The sequence below is a fragment of the Odocoileus virginianus genome, chromosome X (assembly GCF_023699985.2).
Source record: "Odocoileus virginianus isolate 20LAN1187 ecotype Illinois chromosome X, Ovbor_1.2, whole genome shotgun sequence".
NCBI classification, from domain to species: domain Eukaryota; kingdom Metazoa; phylum Chordata; class Mammalia; order Artiodactyla; family Cervidae; genus Odocoileus; species Odocoileus virginianus.
Genome location: NC_069708.1, coordinates 37,153,576 through 37,174,854, shown reverse-complemented (window position 1 = coordinate 37,174,854; position 21,279 = coordinate 37,153,576). Strand labels below are relative to the sequence as shown.

The following is a 21,279-nucleotide window of genomic DNA, read 5'->3' as shown; positions in this document are numbered from 1 at the left end:
TCATTTTTGAATGCTTGAATGTTAAGCTGACAATTGTCTCCATGTAAGTTGTTGAGACCGGCTTGACAAGCAGGGTTTCTGAAAGTGCGATATGGCTAGAGAATGAGAACAAGAAGTAAGAATTTAGAGAAAAGTGAGGATCAGGGGACCAACACCACTCCAAGGTGAAGGTGCCGAAACTGAATCCAAGCCAGCTTTATTATACTTTCAGCCGTGAATGAAAGAATATGCAGGGAGTTAAACTATAACACGACTTCCCTGGTGGCTCAGATGGTAAAGCGTCTGCCTACAATGCAGGAGACCCAGGTTCAATCCCTGGGTTGGGAAGATCTCCTGGAGAAGGAAATGGCAACCCACTCCAGTATTCTTGCCTGGAAAATCCCATGGGAGGATGAGCCTGGTAGACTACAGTCCATGGGGTCTCAAAGAGTCGGACACGACTGAGTGACTTCACTTTCAAACTATAACACATGTGGCCTTCAGGGCCAAAGAACAAAATGATCATTAACCATTGAGTAAGTAGGAAACAGTAATCAATAACAAATCAGTAACTAAGACTAATATTCTTATCTATAGATTTTCAACTAGATATGTAAAACATGTGACTCTGAGAGGCCAGCTGAGAAACAGTCTGGGGTCGATTTTCCTCTGGACTGTTTCCTCTGGACTTGTTCCAAGAGTCTCATGCCTTATAGCATCCAGTTTATCAAGAATTATACTTTTTTTTTTTAACGGCCCTTGCCAGAGCCTGCTTTTCTTTTATTCTTCCTGTCTCCTACAGTTAGTTATCTTTTTAGTCTTGGTTTTGCATTCTGGAGAACCACACTATAAGTCACATGTGTCTTTTCCCCAGTGTAGTTCAGTTAAGTTCAGTCACTCAGTCATATTCAACTTTTTGTGACCCCATGGACTGCAGCATGCCAGGCTTCCCTGCCTCTCACCAACTTCCAGAGCTTGCTCAAACTCATGTTCATCGAGTCAGTTATGCCATCCAACCATCCCATCCTCTGTTGTCCCCTTCTCCTCCCACCTTCAATCTTTGCAGCATCAGGGTCTTTTCCAAAGACTCAGTTCTTTGCATCAGGTGGCCAAAGTATTGGAGTTTCTGCTTCAGCAACAGTCCTTCTGATGAATATTCAGGATTGATCTCCTTTAGGGTTGACTGGTTGGATCTCCTTGCAGTCCAAGGGCCTCTCAAGAGTCTTCTCCAACACCACAGTTCAAAAAACATCAGTTCTTTGGCACTCAACTTTCTTCATAGTCTAACTCTCACATCCATACATGACTACTGGGAAAACCATAGCTTTGATTAGATGGATATTTGTTGGAAAAGTAATGTCTATGCTTTGTAGTATGCTGTCTAGGTTGGTCATAGCTTTTATTTCAAGGAGCAAGTGTCTTTTAATTTCATGGCTGCAGTCACCATCTGCAGTGATTTTGGAGACCAAGAAAATAAAGTATCTTACTGTTTCCATTATTTCCCCATCTATTTGCTATGAAATGATGGGACCAGATTCCATGATCTTAGTTTTCTGAATGTTGAGTTTTATTTTTTTTATTTTTTTTCATTTATTTTTATTAGTTGGATGCTAATTACTTTGCAATGTTGTGGTTGTTTTTGCCATACATTGTGTTCCCCATCCTGAACCCCCTCCCACCTCCCCCCCAATCCCATCCCTCTGGGTCTTCCCAGTGCACTAGCTCTGAGCACTTGTCTCATGCATCCAACCTGGGCTGGTGATCTGTTTCACCCTTGATAGTATACTTGTTTCAATGCTATTCTCTCAGAACATCCCACTCTCGCCTTCTCCCACAGAGTCCAAAAGTCTATTCTGTACATCTGTGTCTCTTTTTGTTTTGCATATAGTGTTGTTGTTACCATCTATTTAAATCCCATATATATGCATTAGAATACTGTATTGGTGTTTATCTTTCTGGCTTACTTCACTCTGTGTAATGGGCTCCAGTTTCATCCATCTCATTAGAACTGATTTAAATGAATTCTTTTTAATGGCTGAGTAATATTCCATTGTGTATATGTACCATAGCTTCCTTATCCATTCGTCTGCTGATGGGCATCTAGGTTGCTTCCATGTCCTGGCTATTATAAACAGTGCTGCGATGAACACTGAGGTGCACGTGTCTCTTTCAGATCTGGTTTCCTCGGTGTGTATGCTCAGGAGTGGGATTGTGGGTCATATGGCAGTTCTATTTACAGATTTTTAAGGAATCTCCACACTGTTCTCCACAGTGGCTGTACTAGTTTGCATTCCCACCAGCAGTGTAAGAGGGTTCCCTTTTCTCCACACCCTCTCCAGCATTTATCGCTTGTAGGCTTTTGGATAGCAGCCATCTTGACTGGCATGTAATGGTACCTCATTGTGGTTTTGATTTTTATTTCTCTGATAATGAGTGATGTTGAGCATCTTTTTATGTGTCTGTTAGCCATCTGTATGTCTTCCTTGGAGAAATATCTGTTTAGTTCTTTGACCCATTTTTTGATTGGGTTATTTATTTTTCTGGAATTGAGCTGTAGGAGTTGCTTGTATATTTTTTAGATTAATCCTTTGTTGCTTTGTTTGCTATTATTTTCTCCAATTCTGAAGGCTGTCTTTTCACCTTGCTTATAGTTTCCTTTGTTGTGCAAAAGCTTTTAAGTTTAATGTTGAGATTTAAACCAACATTTTCACTCTCCTCTTCACTTTCATCAAGAGGCTCTTATGTTCTTCTTCACTTTCTGCCATAAGGGTGTTGTCATCTGCATATCTGAGGTTACTGATACTTTTACCAGCAATCTTGATTCCAGCTTGTGCTTCATCCAGCCTGGAATTTTGCATGATGTACTCTTCATATAAGTTAAATAAGGAGGGTGACAAGATATAGCCTTGACATACTACTTTCTCGATTTGGAAGTGCTCCGTTTTTCCATGTCCAGTTCGAACTGTTTCCTCTTCACCTGCATACAGATTTCTCAGGAGGCAGGTCAGGTTGTCTGGTATTCCCATTTCTTTAAAAATTTTCCACAGTTTCTTGTGACCCACATAGTCAAAGGCTTTGGTGTAGTCATTAAAGCAGTAGTAGATGTTTTTCTGGAACTCTCTTTCTTTTCAATGATTCAACAGATATTGGCAATTTGTTCTCTGGTTCCTCTGACTTTTCTAAATCCAACTTGAATATGTGAAAGTTCATGGTTCACCTACTGTTGAGGTCTAGCTTGGAGAAATTTGAGCATTACTTTGCTAGTGTGTGAGATGAGTGCACTTGTGTGGTAGAGTGAACATTCTTTGGCATTGCCTTTCTTTGGAGTTGGAATGAAAACTGACTTTTCCAGTCCTGTGGCCACTGCTGAGTTTTCCAAATTTGCTGGCATATTGAGTGCGGCACTTTCACAGCAGCATCTTTAGGATTTGAAATAGCTCAGCTGGAATTCCATCACCTCCGCTAGCTTTGTTTGTAGCGATGCTTTCTAATTCCCACTTGACTTCACACTCCAGGATGTCTGGCTCTAGGTGAGTGATCACACCATTGTGATTATCTGGGTCATGCAGACATTTTTTTGTATAATTCTTCTGTGTATTCTTGCCACCTCTTCTTAATATCTCCTGCTTCTGTTAGGCCCAAACCATTTCTGTCCTTTATTGAGCCCATCTTTGCATGAAACGTTCCCTTGGTATCTCTACATTTCTTGAAGAGACCTCTAGTGTTTCCCATTCTATTGCTTTCCTCTATTTCTTTGCATTGATCACTTAGGAAGGCTTTCTTATCTCTCCTTGCTATTCTTTGGAACTCTGCATTCAAATGGGTATATTTTTCCTTTTCTCCTTTGCCTTTGGCATCTCTTCTTTCATCAACAATTTGTAAGGCCTCCTTAAATAACCATTTTGCCTTTTTGCATTTCTTTTTCTTGTGGATGGTCTTGATCTCTGCCTCCTATACAATGTCACAAACCTTCATCCGTAGTTCTTCAGGCATTCTGTCTATCAGTAGTCTTTCAAATATTTGAAGATATGTTCTCTCCAGATCTTGCTCTCTTTAAATTAAGCAACCTCAACTTCTGGAGCCTTGATTGCCTCATATCATATTTTTTAGGTGCCTCATCATTCTTGATTTCTCTTATCTAGAAGCAGCCATCTGTGAATATTTCTTTTAAAATAAGAAGCAATCAACTGAACAGAGTAAATGTTGTCTGATCAAGGTACAGGATACCTTAGTACATTTCTTGCTTTATATGTTTTTTCATAATGCAGTTTGTCTCAATTATCTTGCTTAAGATCATTGGTATACTAGAAAATATTCAATTTATAAAATTTTGAAATAAAGCATTTCCCACCTTAAGTATTTATTGCCCATCATTTACTTTTGTAACTGATTTTCACAAACATAAATGAAATACTGACTGTTGATCCCTGTCAAACTTGATCTTGTTCCGTTTGTATGTTGAGTCTTTTGAGATCTTTGAAATCTTGGTTAATATACATGCTTTAAATATTCTTCCTCTATTGATTTCACGTACAAATTCAATAAACATTTAATTAATATATTGTGAACAGAGTAGGTACAGATGCATAAGTCATGACATTAGAAACACCTCTGATTTCTGAATGTTTATTACTTTTGCCTAGATTGCATCACACAGTCTATACTTTCCTATATCCACTCATTCAAAAAGGCTTATTCAATGCTTACTACATGCCAGGTGTCATTCTAGGTACTGGTGCTATAACAGTAAATAAAACAGATAAAATCCCTACCCTCTTGGGGAAGAACAGAATAAGCATATAAACAAATTACATGATTTCTTATAGTGATGTTAAAAAATAAATAAAGCACAACAGGAGGATAGAGGAGAGAGACTGATTTGGGGATAGTATTTTAAGTATATTGGTCCCTGAAGATACATCTGAGGAGGCAAATTTTAGCAGACAATCTGGGTGAAGAAGTGTGCTATGTGGAGATCTGAGGAAAGAGTTTTCCAAGAAGGCACAAATGTAACATATATAAAGCCAGAACAGGCTTCCCAGAAAGAGGTGTGATGGAGGTAAAGGCTTAGTTACAACATAGTGAACTAAGGCAGAAAAAAGTGGTGACAGTTAAGTAGTAACAATGATTTAAAGCTTTATTTTTACTCTAATGGGAAACATTTGGAGGGTTTTAAACTGGGAAATGATATGATCTGATTCAACTTTGTAAAGAATGTTTTAACTGATGTTAAAAGAAAGTATTAAAGAAGGACAATAGAAGATTATAGGAAATCATGTAAGATGCTTTTGTATTGTATCTATTCAAGCTAGAAGTGATAGTGTATTTGGTATAGTAGGAAAAGAGGAAGTAAAATGTGCTCATATTTGGAGCATATTTTGAAGGTACAGCATACAGAATTTACTGATGTCTTGGATATTAAGTGTGAGGGGAAAAGAAGAATGATCAACTACAAAAAAATTACCTCTTTTTGTAATAATCTGGTTTATAAATTTTTCAAGGGTAAGGAAGCTGCCACTTTTCTCTCAAATCACTTCATTTCAAGGTATGCAGTAAGTACTTAATGAACATGTTAACTTGTCATAGGTAGCTCATCTCTAAATTCTCCACTTCCACTTTTATTATTCTTTATTTAAAGTATCTCAACTTCAATTATTTCTCTTCATTTATGCTCTTAACATCCTGATTTAGACTCAAGTAATCCAGAACCTGGATTACTATTACAACTATCTAAGTGATCTCTGTCACAACAGCCTACTCCCAATCTGGTTCAAACAGCAAAATGATGACTGACAGATCACTTGAAAAATCTTTCAGTCATTCTTTCAAAATCTGCCTACTGATTTGTCTACTTTATGTCCAGGACTCTTCTAGATGCCATCGATATAATAATAAAACAGACAAAGAAACTCACCCTTGTGAAGTCTATATTTGCAATAACTAAAATATATAGAGTATATTAGCAATAAGTGCTATAAGGAAAAATTTAAAAAGAAAAGGGTATAGGTAGGTAGGTATAGGGAGTGTGGAAAAGATAGAAATTTGAAATATGATTGTGTAACCTCTTTAAATTTTAAAGAAATTACTTTGAAAGAAGTTACATATAATTAATACATTTTAAAGAGGTTACATTTGAGCAGAGATGTGAATCAAGTAAGGGACCAAGTCCTAAAAAAGATCAGAGGGAACAATAGTACAAAGGCCCTGATGAGGTCAAGAGCTTAATTTGTTTGAGAAATGAAGAAAACGCTGTGTGACTGGCAAGTGAGTTAGTGGTAGAGTGGCAGGAAAGAAGGCCAGAGAGATGGGAAAAGCCAGATCATTTAAGACATTGGGGTTAATTTGTATTTTGTAGCATATATGAATGGAAGCCATTGGATGATCTGGAGCTGGTCATGATCTGACTTTTGTTGTAAGAAATACTTAAACTGCTCTATAGATTGACTGTAAAAGTTTGAGGTACCTTGCCCTAAGGCCCTTGGTAGCTTTTAATAAGATCAAAGTTCTCTGCCTACATTCAAAGGCTTTAATATCAATATACCTTATCTCCCACTGGTTCCCAAAATATGCCCTCTGTTTGTGAGGCTGATTTCATCATGAACCTCCTGTATATATATATATATACACACACACACACATATATATACACACATATATATTTATATTTATATATACACATATACTGTCCTACTTTTGCCTATTTCTTCCCCTTTAAGACAATGTTTTCCATCCTTTCTTATCCCCCATTCAACAATCAGCTCAGTTTTCAATACAACACAGAATGCTTCTACAACTATCCTCACCTCACTGATCCTTTCAGTCATTAAATGATGTAACTCTTGTCTGTCCTTTATACTGAACAACATGGTCATGTACTTTATTGTATTGTGTGTGTGCTAGTCATACTGTATCTATGAATGGTAAGTTCCATAATGGCAGAAGATCAATGAATTCTGTGTCTCTAGTGGCAATATCATTCAGCTTATTTTGGGAGTGTATCAAGTGTGTTAACTAAGGTAACATATAGCTTGAGGGTTGTTTTTTGTTTTTTTTCCTGTTATGGTATAATGGTGATTACTCAAACTTCCAACAAAACAGATATTAAGGTTAGGTGAACAGAAACGATAATTTTAATTTCTTCAGTTGTCAGACTCAACAGGAGACCTTAACCAATACACTCACTCTTGGGCTTGTTTTAACAATACACAAACTCTAAAGGCTCAGTGGACACCTTGATTTCGGTAATATTTTTCTGAATGTTCGATACATTTGTCAATTGAACACTGACCACAAAAAGTATATATATTTCTGTATGTGATCACTTGATTTTGGCAGCGTGCAACAATTCTGCTGCAAGCGAATCTCGACTTGGAAGACCAGGCAGGACCTGCTCAAATGGCTGGCATATAACTACTATAGTCACAGGGATGCTGGGCGTTCACTTCTACTCAGGAAGCCAGAGGTACTGAGAGACTTGGCTTCAGATGTAGCTGATACGTGCGGGGAGAGGCAGCCCCATTGCAGGCAGCTATCTCTCCTCCCCCTACCCACTCTTGGGTTCTGGGCTGAGGCCAGGGACTGTCCAGAGCTGATCTCGGGCTCCCATTGGCCGCTGTCTTTTGTGACGTCACGATCATGATGAGAATTGATGATCGGACACGCTGATTTCATTGTCTGAGGAGGCAGTGAAGACCCAGGAAAAATCTCGCTGAATACGCCTGCCCCAGAACTGCCTTGATCTGGGATCTTCTTTCTTTCCTGTGACCGCACCACACCCGAGGTAAGCACCCTGCATGTGTGGGTGTGTAAGGTGAAGGAGGGCGAACAAGGCGCCGAGCTAATGCTCTGCCCAGTGCCAGGCACGGAGGTTCAGCGGCCTAAAAAGGCTGCCAACAGACTGGTGCGGCTTTTGGGAAACCAACTGCTTCTACCCTCCGAGTGAAGCCTAGAGGCAGCATGAGGTTAAAAAAGAGCTGATGAAAGGGATACAGTAGACACTGGCAGAGAGCGAAAGATCTCGCTCCGAGAGAGGGCGACGTTTGGGTCGCGCTTCTGGCCCCAGAGTAAGAGGAAGTGGCGACTCTGTCTCGGAAGAAAGGAAAGAGGTGAATTCTACCACTTCTAGATTTCACTGGACTGTAGATTTCGCACAGCCCTACTCAAACGCGCAGAAGGTGCTGCGCCTGCGCAATAACCACCTTTGTGGGGCGTGAGCGGGGGTGTGGGTGGGTGAGGAGTTCCTGGCTAGGAGAATAGGCTTAGAATTTGCGCATGCGCTTTTTTCTTTATCTGGAGGGGGTGGGGCTGAGGTCTGTCTGAGCAGAATTTGGGAAGGGTTGGTAAATTGGCCTTGTAATGTTTCAAGCGCTAATTGATGGAAAGAATCTATCAGTTACTTTGTAAGAGCATATCCATCCCCAAGTGGGCCTGAGAATTTTAGGACGGCAAATTCTTAATCTTCACTAATCGGATTTAGAATAATGGAAAGAACTCGGAGAGGAGTTTGGAATAGAAATTACTGAGATGAGAAACCATTTGGAGAAAACACTAATTATTCAAGTGAATCAAACTTTTAGTCTTCAAGGAACTCTGATTAGGTGTGCCACTCAGTGATGTTTGATACTTAAACTGTTTGGAGAGACTAAAAATATAAACAAAAATCCTTACCTGTCTCCTTTTTCCTTCTTGAAAAAGTCTCTTATAAAGCTTTGGTCTCAGTTTCAGGCTTGGTGCTAAGTCCTTTTCCCTTCTTCCTCTGTGCCACTGTTAGAACCAAGGTCAAATCTTATTTTGAGAGACCCTTGTCCAACTTCCCTTCATTGGGAGGGACTATATTACTCAGCAAACATGAGGAACAATCCTGCCTATCTGCCTTTGTTCTGTCCTTGGTGGATAAATTTTATAGTAGTGTTAATACTTCTGCTCCACGGTCAGATCATGAACTCCTAACTATTTTACAAAGAAATATGGATTTTTCCCCATTTCTCATAGTTAAGGGGTTATCAAGTCTTGGTGAGTTTTCCTTTGAAAGCCTCTTCTACCATTTCCCCCTTATTTTGCAGTCTAAACTCTCATCACTATCCATTCAGTCATTCCAGGAGCCTCCTACCCAGCCTTCTAATTCATCCTAACAGGCTAATGACTTAAGCACTTCCTTCAACAAATCATTTTTCTTCACCAAAATATTATTGGCTCCTTATTTTCTATTGTTCAAAGCCCAGATATACTTGGATTGCAAAGAGCTTCCTAATCTCACTTAATTGTACCGCAGGAATATTATCTTTATTTCTTAGTGCACAACTGTCCCTAATGAGCCCTGAACAATCTACCTACAGAATTTCGCTCCTTGTACAATTACCACTCCCTTCACCTAGGATGCTCTCTCTTTGTCTAATCAAATCTTACCCGCTTTGAAAGCTCAACTTAAGTTACACCTCTCATAAGTACCTCCTAAGTATAATCCAACTCTTATTAAGCTCACCTTTTCTAGAACTCCTATGTCAGTTCTTACATTTGCCACTTTTCTTATAGCCTGCTTTAATTTTGTGTGTGTGTATGTGTTAGACCAGATTCGTCAACTGGATTTTAAATCTGTTCTTAAGAGTTGGTACCATGCCATCTACCATGTATTTCTTTATCCAAGGCACCTAGATGACTATTTGAAATATCTATTGCTATATGGTCTTTGTTTTCCAATTTCTTGGGAAATGAAGTAATATAGTTATAAAGAACTGTATGTACGTGGAAACTTATTCATCATTGGTCAAGCAAGGAACCCTCCAGTAACTGAATAAACCTGAATATGAGTCAAAGAAAATGCAATACAGACATCTCTATATGTTGGGTGACCTGTGAATATATTTTGTCCTCATAAGACCAAAGGAACATTATCCCAGAAGTGGTTCTGTCTGTAATTTTCTCAGTTTGGAAAATACTAAGACATTTTCCTATTTCTGTATTTCTCTTTGATAACATTGCTTTATGCATTTCTTTTAAATATACCAATTATTCACTCTTTTTATTGCAAGATGTCTTACATTTGCTGCTTTACATTGACTGTCACTGATAGTTTTTATCTTGAATCAGAGCTAATCATTGTGATGGTTTCCATAATTTCTATTTTATAACGTTTCAACTGTTACTTTCCTGCTCCTTGGGCTTCAGACTGCATTGTTTCATGGACCTCAATTTTATTTGAATGAAAGTGACTGTGGTTTAATACAGAGGCTTTCTATAGATTTTACTTTGCTGCCTCACTTTGAGGAACCATCACAATATTGTATCAAGGTTTGAGGTTGAGGAACATGCATGAAAAGCAGTCCAAAGGGTATTATTATAACCTGTAAACTTGAAAACTATTGTGAAGTAAACTATGAATATTTTTTAAAGTATTTAATTAATTCTACTTTTAAAATTGTACTCCCAGAGGGAATTATGTTTTTGTAGTAATGTATTTTTTTATGTTTTTATGTATTTTTGTGATCCCCAACAGGATAAAAATATTTGAATTGTTGATTTTGATTTTACTGTAGAGTCTGATAAACATGAAATTAGTGGTGTCTGAATATACTATATCTAGCATAGTGATTTGGAAGTAAAGTGTGAAAATTCTAGAGATATATGTTCTGCATACAAAGGGGACTCTCCAGTTAGTATATTCAGAAACTGTCACCAACAACTGTGACCTTTCTAGCCTCCATAAAATTTCAAGACAATAAACTGAAACCTGTCTATGCAAATGGAATCATTTTTGTGCTAACAAGTAGCTAAATTGCCTGGAGTAACCAGCGATCCAGGTACATAGCAGCTGAACAATTAACATTATACTGTGTCAGTCAAATGCTATTTTATGTCAATCAAATGCTATAACTTGCATTTGACATCTGTAAAGAAACTTACAACAGCAGCTGTCTTACCTTCTTGATCTATCATTTTTCATGAGATTTATCTCCAGTTGGGTTGATCCTTAGAATCTTTAAATGTGTTATTTTTTAGAGAGGCAAAAATTGAGGAAAATGTTTTCTTAGCTGTTCTTCCCTTGGAATTGGGGGAAATTTACTTTAAGCTTCTTAATACATCCATGGAAACATGTAACTTATATGCCCTGTGTAGGCACTTTTCTCAAGTAGACAAGCATTTGTGTATGGTGCCTGCCCAAAATCATACAAGTAGTAAGTGGCAGAGCCAGTATTTCAAAGCAAGCATCATTCTAGAGGCTTCACTCTTAACTACTAGGTTCTAGATTGGAGAGCTAGAGTGAGGCCAAACTTCATTTATTGTTTTTAAACATTGTGTGTAAAATTTCTCCAGACTTATCTCTCTTTATGATTATGTAATGCCTGTGATATATTCCTTTCTCAGTGGAAATGAAACTTTTTAACAGATAGGCTGAGTTTTAGAAGGGATCTTTGTTTGACTCCAGTGGCTTCAATGGCAGAAGGCATATAGACCCATACATTATTTTTCCTACTGTCAAGTACCGAGCAGTGGTGAAAGTATTTCTTCACTGTGAAAGGACAGATAGAGGTGTTTTCTCCTACAGTAATACATTGCTTTATATATTATACTTTCTTATTTGTTTAGTTTGGTCTACCTATTGTGTCTTTTATGGATGAAATTTGTTGTTGTTTAGTCGCTAAGTCATGTCTGACTATTTGCAATCCCATGGACTGCAACACACCAGACTTCCCTGTCCTTCACTATCTCCTGGAGTTTGCTTAAACTCATGCCCGTTGAGTCAGTGATGCCATGTAACCATCTCATCCTCTGTCGCTCCCTTCTCCTCTTGCCCTCAGTCTTTCCCAGCAGCAGGGTATTTTTCAGTGAGTCAGCTCTTCACAACAGGTGGCCAAAATATTGGAGCTTCAGCTTCAGCACCATTTCTTCCAATGAATATTCGGGATTGATTTCCTTTAGGATTGACTGGTCTGATCTCCCTGTTGTCCAAGGAACTCTCAAGAGTCTTATACAGCACCACAGTTCAAAAGCATTAATTCTTTGTTGCTCAGCCTTCTTTGTCTCACATTCATACATGGCTACTGGAAAAACCATAGCTTTGATATACAGACCTTTGTCAGCAAAGTGATGTCTCTGATTTTTGATACAGTGTCTAGATTTGTCATAGTTATTTTTCCAAGGAGCAAGTGTTCTTTAATTCTGTGGTTGCAGTCACTATCCGAATTGATTTTGGAACCCAAGAAAATTAAATCTGACAGTGTTTCCATATTTTTCCCATCTATTTGCCATGAAATGATGGGGCCAGGTGCCATGATCTTCATTTTTTGAATGTTGAGTTTTAAGCCAGCTTTTTCACTCTTCTCTTTCACCTTAATCAAGGGGCTTTTTAGTTCTTCTTCACTTTCTGCCATTAAAGTGGAGTGGTATCATCTGCATATCTGAGGTTGTTGATATTTCTCCTCACAATCTCAATTCCAGCTTGTTCTTTATCCAGCCTCGCATTTGCATGATGTACTCTGCACATCAGTTAAATAAGCAAGGTGACAGTATATACCCTTGATGTACTCTTTTCCCAATTTTGAACCAGTTCATTTTTTCATGTCCGGTTCTAACTGTTGCTTCTTGACCTGCATACAGGTTTCTCAAGGAGACAGGTAATGTGGTTTGGTATTCCCATCTCATTAAGAATATTCTGCAGTTTTTTGTGATCCACACAGTCAAAGACTCTAGTGTAGTCAATGAAGCAGAAATAGATTTTTTTTGTTGTTGTTGGAAATCCCTTGCTTTTTCTATGATCCAGTGTATGTTGACAATTTGATCTCTGGTTCCTCTGCCTTTTCTAAATCGAGCTTGTACATCTGGAAGTTCACAGTTCACGTAAGCTGAAACCTAGCTTGAAGGATTTTGACCATTACCTTGCTGACGTGTGAAATGAGTGCAATTATATGGTAATTTGAATACTCTTTGGCATTGGAATGAAAACTGAGGTTTTCCAGGCCTGTGGCCACTGCACATTTTCCAAACTTGTTGGCATAATGAGTGTAGGACTATAGCAGCATCATCTTTTAGAATTAGAAATAGCTCAGCTGGAATTCCATCACCTCCACTGGCTCTGTTTGTAGTAAAGGTTCCTAAGTGCCCCCTGACTTCACAGTCCAGCATGTCTGGCTCTTGGTGAGTGACCACACCATCATGGTTATCTGGGTCATGCAGATTTTTTTTTTTTTTTGTACAGTTCTTCTGCGTGTTCTTGCCACCTTTTCTTAATCTCTTCTGTTTCTGTTAGGTCCTTGCATTTTTGTCCCTTATTGTGCCTAGCTTTGCATGAAATGTTTCCTTTGTATCTCTGGTTTTCTTAAAGAGATCTCTAGTCTTTCCTATTTTATTGTATTCTTTTCTTTCTTGCATTGTTCACTTAAGAAGGCTGTCTATCTCTCCTTGCTATTCTCTGGAACTCTGCATTCAGTTGGGAATATATTTCCCTTTCTCCACAGTATGAAATGAATGAAATAACTATGCCAATTAGGAGAGTAATTATCTGAGACTCATTCTCTGAGTAGCTTTTCCCATTCAGAAACCGATTGCTTGTTGTGTTGAAATCCCCTCAACAGAGAAACAATTGGAAAAGATCTAAGTAATTGTAAAATGTGGTAGAAGAAATATATTCTACATTAATGGGCAGTATTACATTAGGTATAGAATGTTCAGCCCTGACTCATCCTCACTATTCTAAGACAACATGAAGGTATTAAAATTTTAATATGCATGTGTTATGAAAATAATCAGTCAAGCATTTTAATTAGAACTTAGAGGCTCACTCTTACCTCCAGTGAATACTGAAGAGATGCTAAATATCAGTTTGAGGTGTTTTTTTTTTTCCCCCACTAGGAGTGCTTAATGTAGAGAGAACTCAGTGTTCATTGTCATTTGGAGCCAGTTTACTTTTCTGGTAGGGTTTGGTGCTTCTGTGTCTATTAAATCCTTGCTATTCAAAGTGTGTTCCATGGAATAGTAGCATGGGCATCACTTAGAATATTGCTGAATCTCTGGCTCCACCCAAGACCTACCGAATCAGAATCTGCATTTTAATAAGATCCCTGGGTGATTCCCATACATGTCAAAGTCTAAAGTGAAATATGAATTCCTGTACAACCTAAACTTTTAAGAGCTGATAATCATAGAAAAAAGTGAACTTCCTTTTGTCCATTTTCACATGTGTAAAGTGATATATAATCAAAGTATTGTCTGTTTAATATGCATCAGTTTTGCTCCATTCTAGAGTCAGCATTATCTCATTGAGAAGATAGCTACACCTATGTGATGGGTAAAATTGTTAAAAGTCTGAAAAAATCCATTTACTTTGTTGATAGTAATGACCTTACTATTGAAATGTTGTTTACCCTACTTGCTTGACTTGTCAACAGTGTTACAGAAGAGTATAGCTTTATTGGGGTCACTGTCACTAATATCTTCAAGAGGAACTGTATTAGTTTTCTATTTGCTCCTGTAATAAATTACCACAAAGACAGTGACTTTAAACTACACATGTATTATCTAACAATTCTGGTGGTTAATGGTCTGAAACAGGTCTCACTGGGTGAAAATCATGATGTCAACAGGGCTTTCTTTTCTGGAAGTTTTAAGGAAGAATATATTTACTTATCCTTTCTAGCTTCTAGGAGTTATCCACATTTCTTAGCATGCGGTCCTCTTTCATCTTCAAAGTCAGCAATGACTGATCACATGTTTCACATTGCATCACTCTGACATTCTTCTGTCTCCATCTTTCAGATTTAAAGATAACTGTGATTACACTAGGCCCACTAAAATAATCTAGGATAATCTCTTTACTTTAAGGTCAACTGATTATCAGCCTTAATTCCTTCTGCAACTTTAATTCACTTCCCATGGAGCATAAAATATTCACAGATTCCAGGAATTGGGATACAGAGGGGTAAAGGTCTGCACAGGAAATGATGGCCTTTTGGGCTGATAAAGGAAGCCAGCATCTAATCTTGTTATTAGGAGAAGCAATTAGTCAGTACTAAGGGAGAATGCCATGTAAACAGGAAGATGGCCATTTACAAGCCAAGGAGAGAGGCCTACAACCCATCCTTCCCTCACTGTCCTCATAAGCAACCAACCCTTCCAACACCTTGATTTCAGATATCTAGACTTTAGAACTGTGAAACAATAAATTTCTGCTTAAGCCACCCAGTTTTTGATACTTTGTTATAGCAGCCCTAGCAAACTGATATCGTCAAGATAGTCCTTTAGTTGGTATCTAAGTTGATATCATCCTCAAAATCACTTAATTAGTAATTTTGTGTTTTATAATATGCTAAGTATTGGATAAAGTGAATTAGACATCAAAGTGTTTATAATATACATTAGGCATATTTTGTGAGACAAAGAAAAATATCACATGTCTGGCCCTGAGTTTATTCAACTGTGAAATGAGGGCACAATCTTCATTATACCTAGCTTAAAAATATATGATTCTATTTATTAATTAAATTTTAATGCTATTAAATTAATATATTAATAAAAAGTATTAAGTGCAGTCAAAATTATGTTAATGTTCTCTTCAGGAAACAGTATTTTAATAATTACCTTTCTTGCCATCCATTGCCCATTTTCTCTCACCTTTTAAAGAAAAGCAATAAAGATATTGAGAAATACCATTCTTTTGACTCTCTTGACCACTTTGTAATTAAGATACATTCAGAACACAGTACATTAATACCACTATAATATGCAAATATATGCTTAAGAAATACATTTTAAGTGAATAAATTAAAATGTCTGTGGTAATACACTTATATATTGGCAACGTTTGAGAGCAGTGACTTAGAGAGGAAAGGATTACTTTGCAAAAAGTTTTGCTCTGATTTCTCACTCTGCAAAATACATTAAAGCAATATGTGTTCTCAAAATTCACAGGTGAAGGTATACTTTCTAAATAGCATTGAGAGTATTTTTTCAAATTGTTATCAAGTTACCTGAATTAAATTAGCAGTAAAATAACAATTGCTTAATATGATCATGGTCAAACCTTGGATAATATAGTCAATATGTTCAGATATGGTCTGATTAACACCAATGAATATAATTGTGATGAAATACCCAGCAGCATCTTTGTTATGTAACAGTCTGTTGTGCTTCATATCCAAGTGAAAAATATGACTATGAAGGAGAAATGCAGTGCCAACAAAATCATTAGGGGTTACTATTTATCCCATTCTTCAAGCATACATACATCCATGATTTGGCTATAGCATAAGTTTTCTATCTTAATGTCATAGGCTTAACATAGGGCAGTGTCTCTGAAATTACAGTCTGCAGATCATAGGGTGTCCAAGGACATGTTCTTAGGGGTCTGCAAGTTTTATGAAGATTTTTAAATTTGAGGGTTTTATTTCACTGATAATCTTGAAAAGAAAACCCATAAGATGCATGTATTCACTCACACACAGAGTCTTTCTACCAGGTATAGTGACAAAGCTGCTTTTTTATAGTCATAAATCACAATTAAAATACATTTGATGGAATGAGTTAAGTACATTAAGACAGAGTTCCTCAGAGACCCAAAGGTAGATTTGGACAATGTAGGAAAGATTTTTTTTGATTTTGTTTCCCTCTTTTAAACGAAAAAAAAAAAAAAAAAAAAGACTTTACCTGTGACTATCAGCTTTGAGTTGCACTCCATGAGTCTTTTCAACTATTATACAGTTTTTTAGTCTATTCAAATTATTTGTAGGGATAAATTTATGCTTCCACTGTTTGATGAATTAAAAGTGTGTGTGTGTGTTGTTTCAAAACTATACATGTTACAGATGGTGTGCTTTGAGAAATCTTCCCCCAGATTCCCTGAAGAATAGGATGCATATTTTTACCCTCAAAACCTTTGCAGTTTTTGCAGTAAAATCAGAAATTGAAATATAAGAAAATCAAATAATTCATCTCTTTGCTTCTAGGTAAAACTACCCTTAAGTCTTAATATACACTATGTAAATTTGATTCACAAAACATTAAAAACCTATCTAGTTTAAGTGAGTAAATATGGCTTCAACATTTTAAAAACAAGTTGTAATTACCCATGAAAACTTTTGCCGAGAGTGGGAAGGAGTTAAGAAAGAGTAGGATAGAGTTATGTAGATGATAAGAAAAGGTTAAGAGAGAACTAAAAAGGATAAATTCATAGTACAGTGAAATTCAAGAGACATATTATTTTGATATAATGAGTTACTAATTAATAATTACTTTTGCAGTGTGCAACTATGAGAAATTTTATAAAGCTCTCCTCAGTAGTAAATTAAAATGCAATCTGCATTTAAAAATCTTAATTTAGAATGTTAATTACTAGATGTTAGTGGTCAGGGCTTATGGCAATGGCATCACTATCATGAATTGGTGAAAGATAGAAATGATTTACTTGCACAATTTGCTTGGAGCTAGAAATGTAAAAATGAATAAAAATTAGTCAACAAATATATATGGATCAAGGTAGTGTTTAACTCATTGGGAGATTCTATGTAACAATGGTCACATATTTTCTATGATTGTATGTAATTAGAGCTGAAGAAAACAGGAAATCCGTTTTCCAGTTGAGGCCCTGTTTATGCTTCTGTTGTCCAACAGGTTATCTGTTTGAAATTGATCTTTTTTACTTTGTTATGAGTTTTGATATCTGAGTGTACTGATAAGGTATTTGTAGTTTAAAAATATTTTATTATTTGTGATAAAAGCAGCATCATTAAAAGCTAACAAGTTATTAAAATTGATGAAATATCTGAGATCTAACATATCTACTTGCCAATAATTTTTTGAACATTTACATATGGCTATAGAGCTATGTCGTGTAGATATATACTTTCATCTGTTTATATGAACAATATATACATAATATTGTCTTGGAATTTGTGCCCATGCCACTATGAATATATATTTAACTTTTATGTAACTGGATAATATTAACATCAATTGTAGAGAATTTTAAAGTGTTTTTAAAAATGAGATTAGTGTACAGTTTCTTCATGCCCTGAGAAAATTATATAGATTGTTGTTAAAATTTCCTGTTTCATATGTCTATCTTAGTGATAGAGGCCAATAATATCTCTATTAAAATGAAAGATAAGAGATGTGTACAATGCATTTCAGTAGTTATAGCCCAATAAACAAATAAAGAATATCCTTTCATAGTCTTTAAATAGATGCAATGCCTGTTACTTGACTTCATGCTTAGAAGATGATGAAATTTTTTTGTGATATTTGCAAGTTCTGATAAGTTAATTATAAAATAGCTAAATAGAAAACTGCTATTTGTAAAGATGAGGATTGTTAAATGTAAATGATAGATTACAGTGAGAGCTTCTAATAACAGATTTGCCATAGCAATTCTTTTGCATGTATTCAAATTTCATTAAGTTCAAAGTGTCAGTTCATTATTGCATATTTAGTAAAATTTGTTAAATAAATCACTATTTAACAACTTAGTTTTTAATAGAATTCCACTGTAATATAATATCCTTTAATTTTCAACATTAAATTTACATTAAAAATTATACAGAGACATCTTTGTCATCAAGTCAATGGACATGAGTTTGAGCAAATTCTGGGAAATAATGAAGGACAGGGAAGTCTGGTATTCTGCTATCCATGGGGTTTCAAAGAGTTGGACATGACTGAGCAACTGAACAACAACAAATCTACATGCATGGATGCCATGCCTGTTGGTGTTGTGCTTAATTTTTGCATTCTCCTAAATTTTAAAAGATCAAACTCTCATTACACAGAAGATCCAAATTGCAATTCTAGAGACAAATGTAAAACTACTATGGAAGCAACCTAGATGTCCATCAGTAGATGAATAGATAAAGAAGTTGGAATATTAAAGTAATTAGCCTCCAACTAATAAAAACAAATGGAAAAAAATAAATAAATACTCAGTCATAAAATGAATGCATTTGAGTCAGTTGTAGTGAGATGAATGAACCTAAAGTCTGTTGTACAGAGTGAAGTAAGTCAGAAACAGAAAAACAAATTTCATATATTAATGCATATATATGGAATCTAGAAAAATGGTCCTGATGAACCTATTTGCAGGGCAGGAATAGAGATGCAGAAATGGAGAACAGACTAGACATAGTGGGAGAAGGAGAGGATGGGACGAATTGAAAGAGTATCATTGACATATATACACTACCATGTGTAAAATGGATAGCCAGTGAGAAGCTGCTCTATGGGCACAAGGAGCTTGACCCAGTGCTCTGTGAAAACCTAGAGGCATGGGATGGGGTGGGGGATAGGGAGGAGGTTCAGGAGGAGGAAGATTTATATGTACTTGTGGCTGATTCATGTTGTTGTATGGCAGAATCCAACACAATATTGTAAATCAATTATCTTCTAATTCAAAATAAATAAAAACACAAAAAATACTAATGGACCATTAACTTTCTGCCTACAAAGTCAACCACCTAAAGTAATTGTACATATTCTTTGAAAGACAGAAATTATCAAATCTTGTTTGAGAAGAACTACAATAACTGAACACTTTATTAAATAAATTGAATTTATCATTAAAATTCTTCCGTTGAAGAACTTCCCTGGTGGTCCAGAGGTTAAGACTCTGCACTTCCAATGCAAGGGATGTGGGTCTGGTCCCAGGGCAGGGAAGTTCCATATGTCACATGACACGGCCAAAAATAGAAAGAAAAGGGGGAAAAAAATCCTTGTCTGAATTACTGCACTAGTGAATTAACTCTACCAAACACATAAGAATGATAAAAATTTACAGATTCAAGATCCCTTGAGATAAGTTAAACTCAAAGGAAATCATGACCAGACATTATATTCAAATTGCTAAAAATCAAAAGTATTGTCTTGAAAACAGCTGGAGCAAAACAAAATATATAGGGAAACAAAGATTTGAAAATGACTATAAATTTCTCCCTGTGCAAGGATGACATGCAAACTCATGAAGTGTTCCATATTTTAGGCTTTCTTGTAGCTCAAATGGTAAAGAGTCTGGCCATGATGCAGGAGATCTGTGTTTGATCGCTGGGGTGGGAAGATCCTCTGGAGAAGGGAATGGCAATCCACTCCGGTATTCTTGCCTGGATAATCCCATGGACATAGAAGCCTGGTGGTCTACAGCCCAGGGGTTCACAAAGAGTTGGACATGACTGAGTGACTAATACACACACAATGAATTTCTCATGACAAACCATAGACACCAGAGTCAGTGAAAAAAGCACTTCAAAAATATATAAAGATATGTACTCCAAAAGCCAATGAATTAAAATATTACAAAAACATTTTCAGATAACGAAAAGGAAACTGAGAACAGGGAAATAGAACAAAAAATCAGAAGGATCAACAAAAAACAGTTATTAAAATAATATGCCTAAATCCATCCATATTAGTAATTATATTAAATATAAGTGATCTAAACACAGTAGCTTAAAGACATATTGTCATACTGGATGTTTTTATAGTTTACTTATATAATTTTTTATTGTCTGTATCCCTTTATCATAGTATCAGTTCCAGGAGATTCTTCTCCCCACTTCTCTATCTCCAGTGCATAGACAAGAACCTGACATATAACCTGGCCTATAACTTGGCATATAATGTATTTCATTCATTCTAACAAGCACAATTTTCCCCATATACTAAGACTCATCCAAATGTTAGGGGGTGTATAGACAAAAGTATTAGAACTGACCGTAAAAATATTGAATGCTTCATGAATTTGTATGTCATTCTTGCACAGGGGCCATGCTAATCTTCTTTGTATTGTTGCAATTTTAATATATGTACTGCTGAAGTGAGTAGCATATAGGATTTTTAAAGCTCAACTGTACCTTACATATAGGAAAACTATGTATGAAGACATAAGCTAAAGGTAAAATGATTAAAAAAATTATATTCATTAACAGAATATTCAAAACAAAGCTGAAGTATATCCTTCAGTGTCAAACAAATCAAAATATAGAAGAAGGAATAGTATGAGGAATGAAGAGGGTATATTACATAATGAATAAAGGATCAATTTACCAAAAGAATGTAACAATATTAGTTGTGTATGTTCCTAACAAAACATCTTCAAAATACATAAAGTAAAACTAATAAAATTAAAAGTTGAAACAGACAAGTGCACAATTATACTTGGAGACTTCACCATTCCTCTTTCAGTAATTGATAGAACAAGTAGTCAGAAAATCAGTATAGATACAGAAAATCTGAGCAACATTATTAACCAACATAAACTAATTGACATTATTAGAACCGCATTTCCAACAACAGCCAAAGATATATTCCTTGCAAAATGTACATGGAATA

At 36.3% G+C, this 21,279-nt stretch overlaps 1 protein-coding gene and 2 non-coding genes across 6 annotated transcripts in view; 2 read left to right on the top strand and 1 right to left on the bottom strand.

The window, feature by feature from the left end:
* The first annotated feature begins 255 nt into the window (after positions 1-255).
* TRNAC-ACA (transfer RNA cysteine (anticodon ACA)) lies at positions 256-327 on the top strand. The gene has a single exon. It is a non-coding gene; the product is annotated as a tRNA-Cys (tRNA).
* A 7,252-nt stretch (positions 328-7,579) lies between these two features.
* The window catches only part of HDX (highly divergent homeobox), a 206,092-nt gene continuing 192,392 nt past the window's right edge, over positions 7,580-21,279 (top strand). For 3 of the 4 annotated variants that reach the window (XM_070461781.1, XM_020880858.2, XM_020880857.2), the window contains exon 1: positions 7,580-7,759. The gene's annotated coding sequence lies outside the window, so the exon portion shown is untranslated. The remainder of the gene's footprint in view (positions 7,760-21,279) is intronic. The other variant, XM_070461782.1, reaches the window with a different exon arrangement.
* On the bottom strand, positions 20,666-20,772 carry LOC139033232 (U6 spliceosomal RNA). Its single transcript, XR_011485854.1, has one exon. It is a non-coding gene; the product is annotated as a U6 spliceosomal RNA (small nuclear RNA).